Raw genomic sequence first — 22,633 nt, forward strand, 5'->3', positions numbered from 1 at the left:
CTCCATTTACCTATCAGACAGTTCTCAAGCTGTCAGATGGAAGAACTCTACCTTCTCCTTCTTGCCAACACCCACTGGCGTTCCCCAGGTGTCCATCCTCTTACCCATGCTTTTCAACATCTTTATTAATAACCTTCACACTGTCATCCCTGACACAACAGTTATCCAATACGCTGATGACTCTATATTAGTCTGTGCCGCCTCTAACCTCCCTGAACTACTTACTAAAACCCAAATAGCATTTTCTACTACTGAGAACTGGATGCACCAAAACCATCTCTCTCTCAACTCAAATAAATCTAAAATACTACTTTACCCTCCTGCCAGGGCTTTCTCTTACGACAAAAATGCTTTCAAAGTCCTAAGCCAAACCAACACTGCTATAGAAGTGGTCCCTTCTGCAAAACTTCTTGGCATTACCATAAATGAACACCTTAAATTCGATATTCACATACAACAAAACATAAAGAAAACCCACCAAAAGTTAGGTATGCTCTACAGGAATAACCTCTTTCTCTCCAACTCCTCTAGGCATACCTTGGCAACTACCTACCTTCTACCTTACTTACTATATGGAGCCCCTCTTCTAACTAATCTGTCTTCATCCAACACCTCAAAACTTGAAACTTGCTATAATAAGATCACTAAATTTGCAACTAAATCCAAAACCTCTACTCACCACTGCCTTACCCTACAATCACTCAACTGGCTAAAACTCTCTAACCACCTAGACTATCTTCAACTAACCACTGCTCACAAATTAATATTCTACCCAGATAAATGCCCAGCCTTAATAAACATCCTTCCCCCATACATCCCAAACAGATCTCTGAGATCGGAACACCAAAATTTAATCTCTATCCTCAAACCCGTACGTCCTGCTGGCCAGCTTCTACTCTCTTTCTCTCTAGGTAAGAAATGTTTTTAATTGACAGTGGATCATGCTGCACTGAATGGAAATACCTGTAAACTGTGTTCTCTATTATCTCTTAACTGAGTTTTTATGATGTACATTTTATGCATTTTGCATTTCCTGACTGTATGAATTTTATACATGTATTCTACTTTTAACATTATGTAACCTTTATTGTATTGTATTTGCTTACGGAGCTTTTCTCCCCGGGCCTCCACTGAAAATGGGCACGTTCTGGCCCAGTGGACTTCCTCGGTAATCAAACTGAAATAAAATAATAATAAATAAACACCAAAAGTGTGATAAGAGACTTAGGGACTTAGGGACACAGGTGGACAGTGGTCTCACCTTCGATAACCACATTGCCACAACAGTCAGGGAATCCTTCTGTGTGGCACACCTCATCACTAAGGGCTTTTCATCCAGAATAAAGGAGGTCATTGTCCCACTGTACTCATCCCTCATTAGACCCATTATAGAATACAATGCCCCATTTGGTATATACCGCTCAAGACATCTGCAACAACTGGAAAGGCTGCAGAAATACCTCACTAAAAGAATCACAGGCCTAAAGCAGATGCCTTACACTGACTGCCTTAAAAAACTCCAGCTATACTCTGTCACGTATCATCTACTCAGAGGCGATCTCTGCTTAACATACAAGGCCATGTCAAACCCAGAGCTGTTGAACATGCTACACTTAAAGAAATCCCAATCCCTCAGAGCCACCCGCTCCAGGGATCTAAACCTTGTCATCACAATAAACAAAACATGCTGGAGGGATAGGTTCCTGACCCAGAGACTCCCCAGACTCTGGAATAGACTGCCCATACATGTCAAGCAGAGTGCCTCTTTGGCCCTCTTCAAAAGGAACCTTGAAGATTGGATGGGAGAAAGGAAATTCACCCTGGGGATCACGTCAGTCGCCCTGCTAGACAGGGGTCCAGGGAGGTAAATAGTGTGGGAAGAAATAGCCAGGGAATTGTCATGGCTAGGCTTGTATAGGCCCTAGGGCTGATAGCCTAGTACCAACCTATGAACCTATGATAGCTTTTCACAGGTGGCTGCCCTGAGCATGTGTAATTTGTTGTGTCCAATCAGGCATATCAAAGGAGAAAGGCATGTCTAATGTTATTATCCACCAAACATAAACTGAGGTTGCTAGAGATGTTATGAGGATGGCAGTCATTACACTGCACTGTCCTTAAGCACTTTCCAAACTGAGCAATTTCAGGGTGTTCCACAACCATGTATATCATTTGCATGTGCATTTAGGACAGCTACAAAGCTAGCTGAAATGTCCTTGCTGTGACTTTCTGAGGTAACCTGGTTGCGTTTGTCACTTTTGTAACTGCTTCAAATGTTTAAAAGCTAACAACAGAAAATATTGTTCATAAGGGCTCTTAACCAATACGGTCCAGTCAGAGGCTAAGTGGAGTTTTAGACCCATTCAACATTTATACTTTAATAGCAATGGATGCTTCTTTATGTGTGTCCCTGTGACTCTAGACCCATTCAGCCTTTATACTTTAATAGGAATGGATGTATCTTTATGTGTGTTCCTGTGTATGTGCATATCTGATTGGATCAAAAATTTGTTTTCTCCCGCCAATCCCCCCCACAAAAAAAACATAATGACAGTAATTCAGAAAATGTATGTTAATTCACATTTTCTTATTCTATTAACTTCTCACATTAATAGTACTAAAATGTTAAAAGGTGTTCCCTGATTGAAAGCTGTGGTGTCTGTGTGTGTGTGTGTGTGTGTGTGTGTGTGTGTGTGTGTGTGTGTGTGTGTGTGTGTGTGTGTGTGTGTTTGTATAGATACACAGATATAGATATATGTGAGCACGCACACACACATATATGTATGTATCTCTCTCTCTCTCTATACACACGCTCGCACATGTATATGTATGTATATATATATATATATATATATATATATATATATATATATATATATAGATATGGGTCTACCTGTTATTATTGAAAACCCACGTCACTGAACTGCAAAAAAAATGAGACAACTTTGCTGAAAAGTGATTTTTACAAATGTTGACATCACCAGTGTTTTACTCTAGGGAAAGGAGACACTTGGCCACCAGGTAAAAAGAAACACACCGGAGCATATCCAATGCACCCAAGTGGAGCAGCTTTGCCCCCCCCCACCCCTTAACTAAAATATTTAACTCCAAGATCACACTATATTGGGGAAAAGGGAAAAATTTCCAATGGTGGCCAAGTTTGTTCATTCCCAGAGCTCTCGCCTCCCATGTTACTCTCTACTCTCCCCACGGCCTCTCCAGAGTGCTGATCAGCATCTTCTCTCAGTTTATAAACCCAAAAGGAATATTGGCAAACTACTTTACAAACACTCTGTCTCACTAAATTGGAATAAACTTCCTCTCCATATTAGATCCCACTTTTTCTTTCCTTGTTTTAAAAAGCAGCTTAAATCCCACCTACTAAACCTGAAATTGTGCCGTTGCCTTGACCACACGTAGTCTTGCATTTCCTAAATTTCTTACTCTGTTAGTAATTTCTACTTAAACTAACCCCCTAAACCCTTAGCTCTACTACTATAGCCCGACTATAGCTCCCCCCATTCTCCACACTATGTATCTTCCCCCTACTTCCTTTCAATGTCAGGACATTTTCCTTCTTTTGAACAACGATCATATTTTTGTTTATACTCTTATATGTAGTAAATTTAGACCACTGGTATTAGTGCAACCCTTAATGTTCATAATTTTTTCTTTTGTTTTTCTCTTTATAATTAATTTCATATTTGCATTGTTATTTTTTATAGTTTTTGTCCTGTATGTTTATCTTTGCTTATGTTTGTTGGGGCTCTTTCCCCTTGGGTCTCCACTGAAAATGGTCAATGCAATGCAAATAGTTAATAGCCTTTTCTTTTTTTTTTTTTTTACAATTGTTTTGTATTGTGATTGTTATTTAATATTTGTAATTGTCGCTTTATCTTTACTTATGCTTGCTGGGGCTTTTCCCCTCGGGTCTCCACTGAAAATGGGTTTGTTTGCAAACTCAGCTAAGCTGGTTAACAAATGTGAAATAAATAAATAACGTTAAACTTTTATGTGAATGTTGGCAAAACAATTGTGTGGGGGTCTTAAACATTCTTTAATGCCTCCACTGTACTCATTTCCTACATTCAGCAGGTTTAGGACGTGCCACAAGTGCATCCAAGGCAAACTTTCAAAATGTCAGGCTTTTACAGTTCACCAGCTCATCAGTGCAGATGGTCCTCATGGGTTTCTGCATGATGATACCATTGGATGTTCTGGGTCAAAAAACTGTAGCTGCATTTTTTGTGCTTGTGTGACTATAATTTCATTTTAGTGCAGCAGCAGTATTGTTCTTTTGATATCCAAAAGTTGTATTATTTTATAAACCTGATTGATTATACTCAAGTAATCAATGTAAACATTTTACAGCTTATACATTGCAGACATTTGCCACAGACAGACTGTTCACTGTATTCCTCCCATAGCATTCACTTATTTAGGGATCTGCTGCTCCCTCTCTCCTTTATTTTGGCACAGAAAATTTTAGAAATCTTCATAAATAGGTGAAGGAGGAAGTGGCAAAAATGAAAGTAATGTACTTAGCATAAAGACCTGCTGAAAGAAAGACATCCTATGTAATAATAGGACTAAGGTTGGCAGGCAATAGGAGCACTTAGTAAATAAATATTTTCCTAGATTGACAAGAATCCTCCCCTGTGCCATAATGCACTATGTTGCCATACCTCTCCAGATCTGAGATAAACCATGTTAAGTACAACCAACAGCAAGCTATGTTCTGATGCCTGCTTTGTCAAAGGGGGAGGTGGAGAGTATGTTACAGAGGAGGGAACTGCTCTGCCAGATCTATCATTATGACATATACATAATTTCTGAATCTTTTAAGTGGACACGTCCTCTGCAACAGCAAGAAAGAGTTCCTAGCCAGTCCTCCTAAGCAGTTTCCCTTAAGAGAATATAACCCCTTACAGCAACTGCTGCAAAAAAGAACTGGACCATGATATCACATCCAGCTCATAATGCATTTCAAAGGTGTTGAGGAAAGGCCAAATAAATCCAGCACACATGTCATCAGAAGGTGCATTTCTAAAACAAGGCTAATGAGGCAGCCAATGCTCTGTGAAACTGAGCCTTTAGAACAGAAGGAAGAGGCTTACTATACTTATGTAACAAAAACTTGGTACCATATAATAGCTTAAGTAACTACAGAAAGAAATGAAAAGTTGATTGTGTTTATAAATTAATTTTGTCTTCTCAACATAAGATCTTAACTACTGGTACACATTCAAACAAGGGAAGTATACCTTCTTTATGACTGTAGGACTGAGAAAATACACACAAAGGTAACTATTGATTCTCTGGCTACCCTTCACATAAAATGGGGTCAGTGTGATGAATGACTTCAGTCCTTGTAAAAAAAAAAAAATACAGGCATTTCAAAAATGAGGCCTGCAGTTTTAAAAGTCTCCTAGGGAAGTAATGGCCTTCCAAGAAAGATATTTTAAGTGTGAGTAGACTGCAGATTCAATGCAAAATGGAGTCAACTCTTCTAATAGAAATCTCAACATCTTACAGGCCCCTTTGTGGTGATCTTTGTAAGCATGTGCTAAAGAAAGGTGTTGAAGACCTTTAGCAATGCTAATGAAGAAGAAGAATTGAAGCCATCATGAAAACTGAAAAATAACAGGTTAAGTGTACTTTTATGGAAGAATAGTTGATTGTGGAGTCAAAGATGTGTGCAAAATAATCAATCATCGGGTGGGGGGATACTCGCAGAGAAGAAATCCATTCCCTTGGCAGTAAGCCATATCAATGAAAGTGGTCCATATGTTTTACAGATATTTGGCTTCAATGAAGAAGTAGTAGTCCTTACAAATTTCCAGTGAAGGAAATATTGCTAACCACTATTGAAAGTTGAGGAACAAGGTGGTCAATCAAAGGGAATTAAGGTCTGGGTGTAACCTGCCTGATGGGTACATCAGGAGTGTTCTCATTAGGCACAATGGTAACATGTCTTCAGAAGGTGAAGCAAAAGAAGACAAAACTGTATCGGTCCAAGCCAAATGAACCCAAGCATTTCTGAACAACTGTTTTTCTGAAAGATCCTCATTGTCAGAAAATGGAGGAAAGGCCTAGAGGAAGCCAGGTGGTCAAATCTGGAACACAGCATCTCTGGGGGTTACCTCTGATGGAGAGATTATGTATAAGTACCTGCTAAACTTGGTATTGGTAAAGGAAGCAAAAGGGTTGCAGCAAGGCTTGCCCAACATCAAGAAAGACTCACACATGCACCATACATATTTATATTTTTGCATTTTAACTATTTACTAAATAATGACAGGCATTTTAGTTTCAGACTCCTTATCCTTCAGAAAATGCAATATAGCACATAACCTTTTATTCTAACAGCTTTCTGAGTTTATAACAGCAATAGTTAAAATTTGTCCCTAGTTTTGGACCTTTCTCCCCCATTGTGTTTGGCTTTGTCCAGATTTTTTTCTGCTAAGAGGTTAAGAGTTATGTCTTTAATGGTCAAGTAAATGTACTTTTGTATTTCTAGGATCCACAAGTTCAACAATTTTTGTTAATAATACGAACATCAGCAGTATCTGTACACTCCTTTAGACTTTCCAAGTATAACAACAGTTATCCATTTTGTTCTTAATATTTTAATTTGCTTCATCAGCAATGCAGTCATTATTCAACTAACTGAATTCACAGTAAAATATTTTCTCTGGAATTCAGAAATGTTACCACCAGTGTTAAGACCTCTATATTGTTGGCAGTACCAGTTTCCAATTCAGAGACAACCACATCGCGGTGCTTTACCTCGAAGAGCAGAACACCACTGTGAGATGTCTCTCTAACCTACTGCAAATATAAATGAGGCATTCCGGGTGAAACAACTGATTCAGACTCAGCTGTATAAATCATCACCACCAGCTGCATTATTTAACTCAGCCAAAGGCTCACACTCACCCATTACTCTCAGTGACAAAGACTGTGTTAGAGATACATGTCGGGGAGTTTAGAGGTCAGGTACTGGTGGACTGTGCCTGTGTATGAGTGTGGCTGTGTGAGTCTGTACAGAGGTGTGAGTGGTCTTAGATGAGTGCATGCACATGTGTGTCTAGGGTGGGTGTCGGTGTTTGTGTGTGTCTGCCTGGTTGGTTGCAGAAGGAGGGTTAGTTAAGGGATAGGTAGGGTTGGGTGTGTGTGTGTGTGTGTGTGTGTGTGTGTGTGTGTGTGTGTGTGTGTGTGTGTGCGCGTGCGTGCATGCGTGTGTGTGTGTGTGTGTGTGTGTGTATAAAGGCTGAATGGGTGTCAATGTCCATAAGTGCAATCAGGTGAAGAAGGGTGCATGTATGATCTATGTAGATTGTGTGTGTGGTTATGTCAGTAAGATTGTCTGTGTGTGTTATGTGTGAGCGTGTGAGTGTGGTGGACTACCACAGATCTCAGCTTCCCCCTAGACTAATTACAGCACTGATCATTCTAAGAAGGGGACACCAGACACTTGTGAATCTTCTTAAATATTACTTCACCCCACCTAAAAAGTAATAGAATGACCAATTATGCAGAAAGAAGCTACAAATGAAGACTCAGAAGTATAACATGTGACTGCATTCATCAGTGTTACAAGGACACAGGGAAAACCATACCTCTCAGCTGTCCAGCTTTTGCAAAAATGAACAGATTTTTACCTAATTCTTTTTGTCTGTTCCTCATACAATTTGTGGCTTTCTGGCAAATGATTGAGCACTGAAGTCACTAAATAATGACAGTCATTGGAGTTTCAGACTTCCTATCCTTCAGAAAAATGCATGCTAATGCAAATCCTGCAATTCTAACAACTTTCTAAGTTCATAAGAGCAATTTTTAAAATCTGTCACTGGTTTTGGGTCGTAGTCCCCTTAGTATTTTGGGTTTTGTCCAAAATTCTTGCAAAACAGGTTGAGAGGTGCAGAGGAAATCTTGACCATGAAATCTGGTAGTTGATGGGTATGAGCATATTTCAGTGTGTGTGTGTGTGTGTGTGTGTGTGTGTGTGTGTGTGTGTGTGTGTAAGTGGGAGTGCATGAGTAGGATGCTATACCAAGGTGATACATTGGCTTACAGCAGTGACTACCACAGCAAAGTGCTTGCTAGTGCTTGCAGTAACTACCAAGTGATTCAGAGATTGAACACAAAGACCCTTTTTGCCCCAGCCGCTTGCAGCCGGGCCAGTGTCTGAATCGTGGCCTGTAACACATTCTAAAAAAAATGTCAACTTTTTTGTGAAGAAACCAAAATTTGAAGCTTTTAGTGACAAGAGTGGAGGGTTTGGTATAATAGTTAAGGTGCTTACCTTACAAATGCAAGATAAAGGGCTTAAGTACGACCTCTTATTAGCTAGGCTCATAACAGTCTGTAGACAGATAGCCTAGGTTTTGCCTATGAATCTTATAAATACATTACAACAATACAGCACAATATTCAGGAACTCCTTTTCAGGAAAAAATGTAGCAGAGACAACATCAACAAGGACAACTTTTTCTACTAAGATGGCAAGTCCTTCACTAAAATAGTACACAATCTGCAGTGATCATATAGCATAGATAATTTGAAGTAACCCATGCATGGGATAAAGCATTTAGGCTCTGCCTATGTCCACTAGTAGTACAGGGAACAGCCTGTGGTAAATTTTCAGTTTCCCATTCATAAATCCAAGTCTCTCTTTAATACAGACAGGGATGAGATTTAGTTTACATGGATGAGAAGTCTATTCCAGAGCAGCAGTATCCTCATCAAGATACACCTGCCCCTCCAAACTGTTCTGCAGATGTTGCAAATTTGACTTGCTGATAAATCCATCAGTACTGGATAAGCGGATACCAAGCAACAGGTCACCTCTTAGCATTTTGTAGGATACCAGGTATAGTGAAAGGGCTATGAGTTGGTCCACGCAAGGCAGAGAGTTTAGGCCTTGTATCCTTTTAGTAAGGTATCTCTGTGACTGTTCTAGCTGTTACATCTGTCTGGACAGATACGTGCCAAAGGGGACATTATATTCAGTGACTGCCCTAATTAGGGATGTGTAAAGGGGGACAATGACATCCTTAGATCTAGACACAATCCCTTTGTTTATAATCTGTGAAATATTAGAAGAACATTCTTATAACAATGGAAACATCTTGCTCGAACATTAGGTCACCGACCACATAAGTTCCCAGATCTTGAACAAGTGGGTCATCTCTTAGGGGCATATTGTCAATGTGATAGTTCTGCGGGTAGATGACTTCCCAAAGGATACAGTAATACATTTTTTAGCATTTAGTTCCAGTCCATGATTTTGGCACCAGGTATTTACTTGGGACAAAACTTCCTGCAGGGTGGCTAAGTCTATTGTGGATTCAAAGATTGATTCTAGCTTGCAGTCATCTGCTCAACAAGTCAGGCAGAGCCCTTTTGTATTGGCTTTTACTTTAGAGATGTAAATGCCAAATAGGAGAAGTCCCAGCACAGAAAGCTGGGCAACTCCATTGGTGACTGGTCTCTTTGTAGTGGTAACTTCTCCTGTTTTGATTTCCTGCATCCTATCTATCAGCCAGTTGGTAATCCAGTAGGTAATACAGGGGTTTATTCTCAGTTTATTTAGCTTTTTTAATATGCTTGAGTGGATGACTGTGTCAAAAGCTCCAGCCAGATCTAGGTATACTGTGTGTACCATTTTGCCTGTGTCTATTGCTTTGGTGACCTTTTCAAAAATGTCTACAAGGTTCACTAAGCATGGCCTGCCCTTGACAAATCCAAGCTGAGACGTGTCCATTGTCTGGAGGTTCCCCTTGTCCTTACTGATTAGTTCAATGATAAGTCTTTCCATACGTTTAAATATGGGTCTCATCAGACTTATGGGTCTATAATTACTTGGGTCTGTGGAAGGTCCTCCCTTATGCAAGGGAATGACTGTAGCTGTTCTTTGTTCATTTTACACTGGGTACAAAAACCTATATGGAGGTTGAAGTTTAAGAGTGCTTTTACGGGGGGAGGGGGGCAAATCGTGCTTTGTGCTATTTAATATGCATCCAGGGATATTGTCAGAGCCCACCAATGTAGTATTTTTAGTGTCTGATAGCATGTTTAGGGGTTGGTAAAGCCCTGACTAAAACCCAGACTGGGTCTGATTAGTGGCTCAAATGACTGATGGAGCAGTGGGGGTGGAGGGATGGGCACTATCACAGGGAGCAGTACAGGGGGCATCTCTTACATGGAAGGAGGTGTGGTCTGTATCAGTACTTGTCCCCCCTGCATGCCAACAATGGATGACACCACACTGGTGTGAGCATGAAAGAAGTAGATAGGGCAAAAGTGAAAAAAAAAGAAAACCAGAAAACCTCTGATGAATGTGAAAACATGCTTGGCTCTTGGATGCCTTTAGTATCCACAGTTGACCCCAGCAAAACTGGAAGCAGTCTAAGGGGGTATGGAAACAGTTGGCAGACCTGGCATGGACATGGGGCACTGGCATGTCTGATTGGTAAACACTGACAGAAGGGGACCAAAAAAGGAAGGGGACAAAAAATATGATCATTTTCCTCACTCCTTGGATCTTTGGAGTACTTAATTTACTTGACACTGTTGCTTATGGAAATAACTGCTTGTGGATATCAGACTCCCAAACTCCCACAGTCATTAGTACACCTGGATATCTGGCTTCCTAACATCCTCTGCCATACCCACAAGCCAAGACTCATCATTTTCAAGTTTATGCACTGCTCAAAGACATAAATTAAACAAGCACACATACATGTATATAAAGACATATATATATATATATATATATATATATATATATATATATATATATATATACACACATATATATATATTTTTATATATATATATATATATATATTTTTATATATATATATATATATATATATATTATACATTATATATGCATGCATATAGCTATCACATAGGTGATTGTCAACACAGCTGATTGAAAGCTGTCAGCTGTGCCTAGATCCATCAAAAAGAAAAATTATCAAACTCTGGTCTTTTTTTTTAATATAATTTCACTTTTTCTGTACAAGACTGCACTACTGACATGACTCACTGAACTGAAATCCCAGAAATGGTACAGAAAATTAACAAGGGGTACAGAAGGACTTCTCACACTGCAAGACACTCTTGTTGTGGAGATTTTAATGCTTTGGTGTGTGGATGTAAGTGTGAATGGTGAGTGCAAGTTTGAATATGCAACTGAATGCAGTTTAGATTAGTTTTGCCTGATGGACTGGCTGTTGTAGTTGATGTAGCTCAAAACAGTGTCATGTGTGTGTGTGTGTGTGTGTGTATTATATATATATATATATATATATATATATATATATATATATATATATATATATATATATGGGTCTACTTTGTTTCATTGAAAGCTCATTTCACTGAATTTGAATTCACCCTGACCAAATCGCTGAAAGCTCAAATTACTGAAAACTCATTTCACCAAATCTCATTTTACTGAAGTGAAATACTGGCACTGTGTAGAGTACTGTAAGACAAGTACACAGACAACCCTCTCCTATCCTCCCATCCTACCACCAGGGGCGGCTTGTGCTATAGGACTGCAAGACTGCAGCCCTCCCAGCTGTAAAAACAACAAACTAATTTTTGAGTCCCAGAACTCCTCCACGCATGCATAACTGCACAGATGTGGAACTCCAGACTGCTTTGTCAGCAGTCCAGATAGGAGGAAAGACCATCTCTGTCCTGCAGCCCAGAAGTCTGTGCAGCAATGACTAGACTGCAGTGACTGCAGGCTGGAGCCTGCTCTTGTGCAAGCAAGCCCCCAGGAAGACACTGGTGCCAGAAACCATCCCCAGGAAGACAGTTAGCTGCATGGGACTATATGGACTTGTGGCTGGAGTGCTTTGGGACTGTTACTCTCTCATTTTCAAGTAGGGAACCAAAGTGTTTGTGTGTGTGTGTGTGTGTGTGTGTGTGTGTGTGTGTGTGTGTGTGTGTGTGTGTGTGTGTGTGTGTGCAATGCTCCAAGTGCTATATGATAGTGAGTAGAAAACAGGCTTGAACCCTGTACCTTGGGCCCAGGTGGCAAGAGACTGAATTCACTGCCCACCACCATTTGTAAAACGTTTATAGATTTTTCACTCATAATTGTTTCGTTCCTCATAAAATCTGTGGTTTCTGATTGTTGTGCCCTTACAAAGTCAGTAGTCCATTTGGTGCAGTGGTAAAATTGTTGCCAGATAGCTACAGGTTCTCTGGTTTGATTCTTGGCTGGGGTGCCTTCTGTGTGGAGTCTGCATGTCCCCCCTGTGTTTGTGTGGGTTTGCTCTGGTGTCCTCCCATCTTACAAAAACATCTGTTTGTCTGGAGTGTTTCTACCTGGGCCTCTGCTGAAAATTGGCTTTTGTTTCAAGTCAGACTTTCCTGGTTAACAAATGTTAAATAAAAATGACAAGCACTTGAATTTCAGACTTCATATTCTTCAGAAAGTACATGGTAACACAAACACTTTTATTCTAGTAATTTTCAAAGTTTATAAGATGGATATTTGAAATTTGTCCCTATTTTTTGGACTGTATTCCCCTATTATTGGCTTGGTCCAGGTTTTTTGTGCTAAGGTTGAGAGCTATAGTAAGAACTGAATACACTGAACATGTTTGGGGGCTGTATTCCCCCATTACTGGCTTTGTCCAGGTGTTTTGTGCTAAGAGGTTGACAGCTATGGTGAGAACTTAATTCACTAAATGGTAGCCATTTATGTTTCAGTCTTCCTCTATTTCACAAAATGGCTGATTGGGCATAGTGGTATGTTGCTCTGACTATTTTGCACAGGGTCATGGGTTCAGTTCTTGGCTGTGAAATGTATCGTGATAACACAGCATTTTATTCTAGCAACTTTCCAAAATTATACAAGCAATGTTTAAAATGTGTCCCTGGTGTTTGGGCTTTTGTCCCCCAATAAATTTTGGCTTTTTCCAGATTTCTTGTGCTGCAAATTTCAAAGATATAGCTGAGTGAATAGATTTTACAAGGAGCTGAGAGCTGCAGGGGAGCAAAAGTTTAGTGTTGCTTAAGGTGAGTCTGATTGCACTGTTAATAGCACAACAGGTAGTGTACTTGTTTTGATGCAGAAGGCTGTGTGTTCTACTCCTACAATAGACCGATGCATTGCTGATACTGTACTGTGTTGCAAAGGGGTTGGATGCTGTGCTCCTTTTTGGTGAAGATACCTAGTAACTATGAACCTGTTATCAGTTTGCCATCCATTCCCTATTGCAATATTACTAGCGTATCATTTTTTTAGTGCAAGATAGGCAATTTATTCCTCAAGGACAACAGGCACTTTATTTTTAGATGATGAAATATAAAGTTGTTTGCTAGCAGCAACCTCTTCATTAGTTACAGATCTCTTTAATGTGGAATTATTTAGATACGTCTTCAGAGATTGTGCATATGTACTGATACTGGTAGACTGTAGACGTTTGAGTAGACTTTATGATGGAAATGTTCTGAATTAGTGGCAAATCATTAAAGACTGAAGTTAGAAAATAATTACAGACATTTCAGTTTCAGATTTTATACCCTTCAGAAAATTCATATTAATGCAAAACCTACTATTCTATTATCTTTCTAAGTTTATAAGAGCAATATTTAAAACTTGTCCTTATTTTTGGGCCTTGTCCCACTTATATGTATGGCTTTGTCCAGATTTCTTGCTTTGAGGTTGACAGGTATGACAAATGTGTCAGGGCCATCACAGTCAGCCAGAGACATTTCAAATTATGACATACTTGTTGCACCCCACTCCTCTATGTAGTGACTCTGGATGTGTCCAAGCAAGTCAAGGAGCAATTATGCAGTGTAAATGTACAGAGTATTCCCCATCCAAGGTAGACACAAGTACTGCAGTGGCTTTTCATCTGTCCTTGATTTTGCAGACTGTTCTGGTTTCTGTCATATTTTTATACTGTTGATTTATGCTTATTATTATTCAGAAAGTGCCTGCGTGTTTATATAGCAATGCTTTAATGACCATCAGGTAAGCTTGTCTAAGATTGTAAAGATGCAAATAAGTTTTAATAAGCATACTGTTAAAGAACTGCCAACATTGAAAGCCTTTCTGTTGTTGCCATGCAGAGAATACTTAACATATCTAGATAACATATAAGCCTTGGGTATTGAAATGCATATGACAGTATTTGTACTAAAGGACAGGATTATATTATTTGAAGAAGCTCATTACATTTGTTGCAGACTTGCAGTCATCTTTTCAGGCTTTACCTGCAAACTACACAGAATGCCAATCTATCGTGTGTGGTCCATAACCTGTGCAGTAATCCTTTAAGCAATGTATGTTGAGTTTGTTTCTTGTTTGCTTTTCATTTTTTTACGTTGATCATGTTTTCCCCATGAAACAAGTAGATAGTTGTTGTCAGGCAGCAGGTCTTTTCTGGATAAGAAACATTTTTACAATTGGGGGTATCACAGAGATTGCTGCTTTCAGTATGTTACTTGATACTTTAATAAAGCTGAATATAAATTATAATTAGAACTGCAGTGCAAGGATAAGTGGTTTGAGTTGAATGCTGCTTATTTTTCTTATACTTGATTTTGACTGACATTCCAGTAATGTACTTAAAAAGTAATTTCTTTTTTCATGCCTCACAACCTTTTTGTTTCCATCTACATATTAAGTAAGCTGTCGTCATGCAGCCAATGCATTGAAATATTTTTTTTTTCTACACTTCATTTTGTATTGATTGGACTCTCATAATGATGGTTTGGCACCCAGGGCAGTGTATTTAATTAAAGTTACAGTTTTTGTGGTTTTGAGCATAGCTCCTCCCTGTTCTAGTTGGCCACACCCATTCTCATTGACCCCACCCATTCAGCTGTCTCCTGCAGCCCCCCTTGATTTGAAGTCACCAGTTGCCACTGCCTGCCACCCAACACTATAACCTGTGAGAGATGCACTTACATAGCCAAACTGGAAGCAAAGCTCTCTCCAGCCAAGATTGTGCTAGACAGTCAAGAGGAGAAGGTTAACACCTGCACTATACCTCAAGCAACACATAGCCCTTCAAAACCCACACCTAGCAACACTAAACCCACATATGCAGAGGCCCTTAACATTAACCTGCCCAAGCAACAAGGACCTCTGAAGTTGAAACGCAAACACCAGTCACAACCAAAGTGACACATAGTTCACAACATCAGTGTGCCACCTAACAAGAGCCCCTAAGGCAAGACAACGTACCCAACACTTTAGTCATATGTGACATAATTCAGGCACACCAATGTCCCACTCACCAGGCTGAACAAGGAGAAAATTACAGTCAGCTGCCTGTCAAGTGCCAGGATCCGCAACATAACGCATGCACTCAAGTCACTCCACAACAAGTACAAATACGACTCATTGTCCATGTTGGAGTGAATGACTTGAGACGTACCTCCCTGGACTACATGAAAAAGACATGGAAGAGCTCTCGGATCATGTGGCCCAGGCAGGTATGACCCTAGCCCTGAGTAGCATCCTGCCTTTGCCCAGAATGATACCACAGTATAAGGACAAAATGATTGACTTCAACAATTGGCTAAGCTTCTGGTGTCATTCAAAGGAGATCCAGTATCTGTCTGCCTGGGACTACATGATCGACAAACCACGATGCTTTGCCAGAGGTGGTCTGCACTTGTTGCCCCTGGGATTCAGGTTACTGGCTAAAGCTCCTACCACCCCTATAGTGCCTTTTTAGGCAAGGTTCAAAGGATAAAACCACCACCATAACAGATACAAGCATGCAAAATCTGAAGGTAATGCTACTCAATGTTAGAAGTCTAAACCTCAAAATGCACTCTCTCAAGGCACTCCTAAAAATGGAGAACATAGATATCTGTGCAGTAACTGAGACCTGGTTCAAGGTTCCAGAGAGCACCCCTGCAATACCAGGCTACAACTCTTACCACACTTTTCGGCCACCAAACCAAGACCGAAACACTAAAGGTGGAGGAGTGTCCATATTCACCAAGGATATTCACACCACCAGGCTAGTTGCCCAACACAATGCATCTGGAATTCTCCAGGTGCAACTAACGCTAGGTAAGACTGCTATCCAAATTGTAGCTTGCTACAGATTCCCCACCATGCCTTAAGATTTTTACTATACCTTTCTAAACATACTAAAAAATATTAAGATACAAACAAACACCCTAATACTGGGTGATTTCAACTACCCTGCCATTAACTGGGAAAACTACTCGGGTACCAACACCTTTTCCCAACGATTCTTGTAATTCATAAATTCCAATGCACTGGATCAACTAATCCATTGTCCCACCAGGGGCTCCAATATCCTAGACCCGGTCATTACCAACATGGGAGATAGATGCGCCACACCAGTGGTCACCTCCTTATTTGTCATGTCTGACCATAAGTTAATCACCCTTGACATTCACATCCCACCCCCACCCCCAGTAAGGAAACCTCCATAAAGAACTTCTCCAAAGCCAACTTCATGCTACTCAAGTCAGAAATTCTACACTATGGCACTGTACGAGCACATCCACTCATGCATGAATCGTGCCATCCCAAATAGAACCAAGACGCTCTCCTCCAAAAAAAGGAAGCCAATCTGGTGGTCCTCTGCCATAAACAAACTATACAACAGAAAGAAGAAACTGTTGCAGAAAAGAGGAAAATCCCAGGATGCAAAAAACTCCCTTACCAGCCTCAGTAAGAAGCTGAGATACCTCACAAAATCCTCCAAAGCTAGTTATGAAAATAAAATTGCCAAAGGTTCCAAAGACAATCACAAGGCATTCTATAGTTATATCAAGAATCTAAATGGCAATGCTCAGATCTGCTCTGAGCTACAAGAGAATGGCATTAAATACACTGATCCCAAGGATATTGCCAATATCCTGGCAGATCAATTTACTGCCAACTTCACCCCCCTCTCACCCCCTAAAGGGCTCATCTCAATACCAAAAGATTGCCAAATTCTGGTAATCACTGCCACACAGGTAGAAACCACACTCTCCAAAGCTAAGAATACAGTATCTATGGGACCAGATGACATCCCGGGCTGTGTACTACATGAATTACAAAATGAATTGGCACCTCACCTAAGTGTCATGTTTAATTATAGCCTCACCTCAGGCTTCATGCCTACTGAGTGGCACGCAGCTACAGTTATCCCACTCCACAACGGGAGATCCACCTTGGATCCTGGGAACTACCATCCCATCAGTCTGATGAGCTTGATCTGCTATGGCATGGAACGCATTATCATGGAACTTATAAATAAAGACATCGGCAACCTTCAAATACTGGACCCCACCCAGTTTGGGTTTATGAAGGGCCGATCTTGTCTCCTGAACCAGACTGACTTCTTTGAATCAGTCTCCAGAGCTGTGGACGAGGGTAAGGTGGTCCACACAGCCTATCTGGACCTCGCAAAGGCCTTCAACACCATCCCCCACTCTGGAATCATAGATAAACTTACTAAGCTGGGCATAAATCCCTATGTCACTCGATGGGATGCCAACTGGCTTACTGACAGATCCCAGACTGTAAAAGTAGCCGACTCCAAATCCAGCTACAGACAAGTGACAAGTGGAGTACCTCACGGTTCAGTCCTGGGACCGTTCTTGTTTGGCATCTACTTCTCTGAAGTACAGGCCAACACTAAGGGACTCTGGCTAACAAAGTTCGCAGATGACTGCAAATTGGGAGCCATTATTGAATCCCCAAATTATGTGGATATTCTACAAAAGGGCCTTATAAACAGATGCTTGGTGCCAGAGCCATGGGCTCAAGCTTAATGCCAAGAAATATATAGTTATCCCCTTTGGGAAAAAACATGTACCCATGAATTACCACATAGGTGGCAGTACACTAAACACTGAAAGTGTGATGAGACTTAGGGACACAGGTGGACAGTGGTCTCACCTTCAATAACCACATCGTCACAACAGTCAGGAAATCCTTCTATGTGACACATCTCATCAATAAGGGCTTTTCATCCAGAAAAAAGGAGGTCATTGTCTCACTGTACTCATCCATCATTACACCCATTATAGAGTACAATGCCCCGTTTGGTTGGCACCTCAAGAGACATCTGCAACAGCTGGAAAGGCCGCAGAAATACCTCCCTAAAAGAATCACAGGCCTAAAACAGATGCCCTATGCTGACCATCTAAAAAAACACCAGCTATACTCTGTGGCATATTGTCTACTCAGAGGTGATCTCTGCTTAACATACAAGGCTATGTCAAACCCTGAGCTGCTGGACATGCTCCACTTAAAGAAATCCTAATCCCTCAGCGACACATGCTTTAGGGATCTAAACCTTGTCATCACAATGAACAAAACATGCTGGAGGGATAGGTTCCTGATCCAGAGACTCCCCATACTCTCTGCCCACACGTCAAGCAGAGCGCCTCCTTGGCCTTCTTCAAAAGGAACTTTGATGACTGGATGGGAGATAGTAAATTCACCCCTGCGATCACATCAGTCTCTAGACAGGGGTCCAGGGAAGTAAATATTGTGGGAAGAAATATCCAGGGAATTGTTATGGCTAGGCTTGTATAAGTCCTAGGGCCGATAGCCTAGTACCAACCTATGAACCTAAGTAAAGGGTATATGCCCTTTTCCCCACTGTAGTGCAGTCCTGGAGTTAGTATATATAGTTAAAGGGGGATGGGCGTAGGCCCCCACCTAGTTTGGTTTTATATTATATTTCTCCGAAAGCTTCAAAACAATACATTTATTTGGGGTTAATCAGAGTCTCTTTAGTTGATGGCAGGCGTGTATCCAAGAAGACTGAATGTTGTAATTAAATCAAAAGTTGTTTCAACAAAATATTAGTTTAAGGGTGTGCACACTTATGCAACCAGCTTATTGTACATTTTTTATATTTTTTTCCCCTAACAGATTTGTTTGTTTTTCAATTGAATTGTACAGGTTTTAGGCCACATTAAAGGTGGGAAAATGTTCGAAATGATTTATTGTGGTCTCATTTTTTTATATCGCAAAAACCTGGCATTTTAACAGGGGTATATAAACTTTTTTTTACATCCACTGTATACATATATATATATATATATATATATATATATATTTATATAGAGAGAGAGAGAGAGAGACATATATAAATATATATATGTAAATATAGTATAAGTAATCAGAAGTTTTCTCTGTGAATTAATGTTCTATATCTGTACAGTTCATTTTGTCAAACTTCCAATTTGTTAGCAATTTTTTTTTACTGTCAGTATTGGTCAAATTGACCGATTGTCAGGGGTAGCAATAGTCATAAGATTTAAATATCATACGTAAGGTAAGTGGCATTAGGTACTAATGCCAAAACTTTCATTTGCAAAAAGTTTTTGATTAGGGTTGAGTATCTGTGTGTGTTGAAGTGTTTGAAAGCTACTGTTAGAATAAGGACTTGGGAAAGGGATGGATGTGTTTGAAGCTGTGTGTGTGTGTGTGTGTGTGTGTGTGTGTGTGTGTGTGTGTGTGTGTGTGTGTGTGTGTGTGTGTGTGTGTGTGTGTGTGTGTGTGTGTGTGTGTGTGTGTGTGTGTGTGTGTGTCTTGTTTAGTGAAACTTTCTGGGCAGTAGTGCACAACGTCCGACCCCGTGGCCAAATCCGACCCTCGACACAACACCATCAGGCTCCCAGAGATTATCCAAAATTTTTTTAAAAAAAATGAAAAAATGCTATGCCTTACTCCAGTCAAGCAAACTTTCCAGCACGTGCTTACTTACCTAATTGACTGCAGTTGTGCACACCTCTAATTAGGAAGTAACTATTCTTTGTTGTTTATAACTTGTAGTCTGTAAACAGTAGTAACTTTCTGCAAGAGTTTGTAATAAGTCATGGCTGCAAGCCAGAATAAAGTTAAACACAAAGTTAATGTAGAAAACAGGCAATTTCATGACTGCAGTCTTAAGTAAAAATGCCAATCACCTGTACCTATTGTTAACTCATAACGACTTGCTATGTTTTGAGGTGGCCCACAGATGCATTAAGAATTTGTATAGTGGCATTCCCCACATAAATGTTGTGCACCACTGTTTTGGGGCAAAGGATATTTAGTATCTGAATATGTAGTGTTGGGATTAGGGACTGGGGTAGATTTTGGGCTACAAGTAGGGTGGTGCAGGGTGGCCGCTTTAAAGATGAATGGAGCATCTGTCCAGTAGCAGGGATAATTAAGATTACTGTAGCTGTTGAATATCATAGCAGCAGTATATTACATGATGTTATAATTAAGGAGCAGCAGTTACTCCCATATGCAACACCAGTACATACTGCCTGGTAACCCTCTATGTCCCTGCTGGCATGATACCCAACATGCAAAGAAGATATGCCAGTGGGTATCATGGCTGAAAATATATGCCCAGTACAGCATTCCATTACAGCATGTCCACTGCAATGCAGTGTCAGACACCCAGGCTGTTGGCCCACTACCATGCTGTGGGCAGTGTACAACAACCAACCTACACATAACTCATATACTGCAAGTTTATAAATCTAATATTATGTATGGTTGATAATTTTATTAAAGGCCTGTATTTGATTGTTGGTGTAATGGTTAAGGTATTTACCTTATACACACAAGATACAGAGTTTGATTCTCCCCTTTGGGAAGCATGTCTGGGCCTTAAAAAGGCCCCTTGAAGTTATTAGCCTAGTAATTACTTGTAATTTTTTAGCATACAAAATCCTACTGTCTCTTTATTTCTCAAACTTTTGCACTGTATCATCTTTTTTCACTTTCATTTACCACCTTCAGCTTGCATTAAGTATATGAACCTTAACAGCATGGCTTCAAACTAGCCATTTAAATCAGGTAATACTAAACCTTTTGTTGTAGGGTGAGGATCATCTTATTCCAATTAACCCTTGCCCTCTCCTCAAATCAAATAAATTCCTTCAACTCTTTATTAATTATTGTTCACAGCTTCTCTTGTGGTTGATAAAAAATATGCCTGAGCTGTATGCAAAACTAATGCGGCTAAAACATTTTCACTGCTTGTATCCTATTATATATATCCATAATCAAGAGCTTGCAGTTTCTCAGCTATTTTGTTGTCTTTTATTCAGTCTCTCCCCACATATCCTTAGTTGCCATAACACATTTGTTTCTAATCCATACTCCTAAATACTTCATCTTATCATAGCCCCATAAATATGGGTAGTGCTAAACCAGTCCATGTGTAGGTATGTATTTTATCTGTATAGCCTTTGTATTATCTTATATTCCAAAATGACTTGAAATTGTGTCAAAATATTCCAAAACATAGATATGCACTTTATTGGATTCATAAAGTACAAAATAATATCATCTGGAAATAAATCTAACTTTTCTTGAATATCATACCAGTCATATCCTTGAATTTGTGAGTCTCTTATTTTCCTTCCCAATGGCTCTAAATCTAAAGCAAATAACAAAGGGGAAAGAGGATACCCTTGCCTAGTTCCCCTGTTTAAACCCAGCTTGTCAGACAGGAACCCTCCCACCTTAATTCTTGCCTCTGACCCTTCATATATCCTCCCATTTAACCTTTTTATTGTGTTGGGGAATACAAATGGTTCCATTGCCTTACTCATAATATCCCAGCAGACTATATAATATGTTTTCACTGCATCAAGACCCACCAACAATAGTGGCATTTTCTTACACTCTGCTTTTTGTACATCATCATTGCTCTATTAATGTTGTCACATGCTTGCTGCCCCTCCACAAAACTGAATGCCAATTCTTGTGCCTGTTATGAACTGCATACCAATGGCATTACTGCATTATAACTATGGTGTCCCATCAGTGCATTACAGACATTACTCACATATAGCTCCTTAGGGCCATTGCTGATACACCACTGCACCTTGTCTGTACATCTTCAATTAAGGCTGTTTCATATCATGTCATGACTCATTGTCATACTCCTAACAGTGCACTGCTTTCCATTACAGATGTTTAGTCCTTCTGCAGGAAGCTGTACAGCTGATAGTCAGGCACAGATGAAATACTAGCACTTTTTTTTCTCATTCTCTTTCTTTCTCTCTCTCTCTCTTTCTTGCTGTCCTTCCTATATAATGTACTTGCTGTCTGTTGCTTATTTTCCTCCATTTCTGTTACTACTTTATGCAGTTTCAGCCGCAGTACAGTAGCAATCCCCACTCCGTCATCCTGCCCTTCCTTCTCCCACTACATCCCTTTCTGCCTCCTGACCTACATCGCCATCAGATGACATAATTCCAGTGGTGGGTGTGGTCTGGAGAGCTTCTTGGCAGGCTCTAGAAGTAGATCACCACAGAGGAAGTGTTGGTAGAACCCCATTTTGATACCTGGCAGAAGATGGAGGAGTTGGTGGAGGTGATGGTCCACCCTCATGAGTCTAGCAAAGTCACACAGCTACCTAGCACTAATGGGTATGCCATCTCAGGCAGGACCTAGCAAGAAATTCCTTCACAGAGGGGAATGACCTTTCCTTGGGTCCTACCCAAGGCAGTGTGAGAAGGAGTGGAGATCTCACCTTATCCCCAGTCATGGTATTCCTCTTCCTTGTGCCTCACTTTCTTCCATGTTTGTAGTCCAATCCTTCCAATCACCAATTGTCTACCTAAGGATAAGTCTTTCCTTTGTCTT

At 40.2% G+C, this 22,633-nt stretch overlaps 1 protein-coding gene across 1 annotated transcript in view; it reads right to left on the bottom strand.

Annotated features, from left to right (window-relative positions):
• Window positions 1-22,633, bottom strand: part of ST8SIA2 (ST8 alpha-N-acetyl-neuraminide alpha-2,8-sialyltransferase 2) — a 1,698,605-nt gene that overhangs the window by 1,540,881 nt on the left and 135,091 nt on the right. The gene's annotated exons all lie outside the window — the stretch shown is intronic.

Source organism: Protopterus annectens, chromosome 7.part0, assembly GCF_019279795.1.
Source record: "Protopterus annectens isolate FY-2018-M chromosome 7.part0, PAN1.0, whole genome shotgun sequence".
Lineage (NCBI taxonomy): Eukaryota > Metazoa > Chordata > Ceratodontiformes > Protopteridae > Protopterus > Protopterus annectens.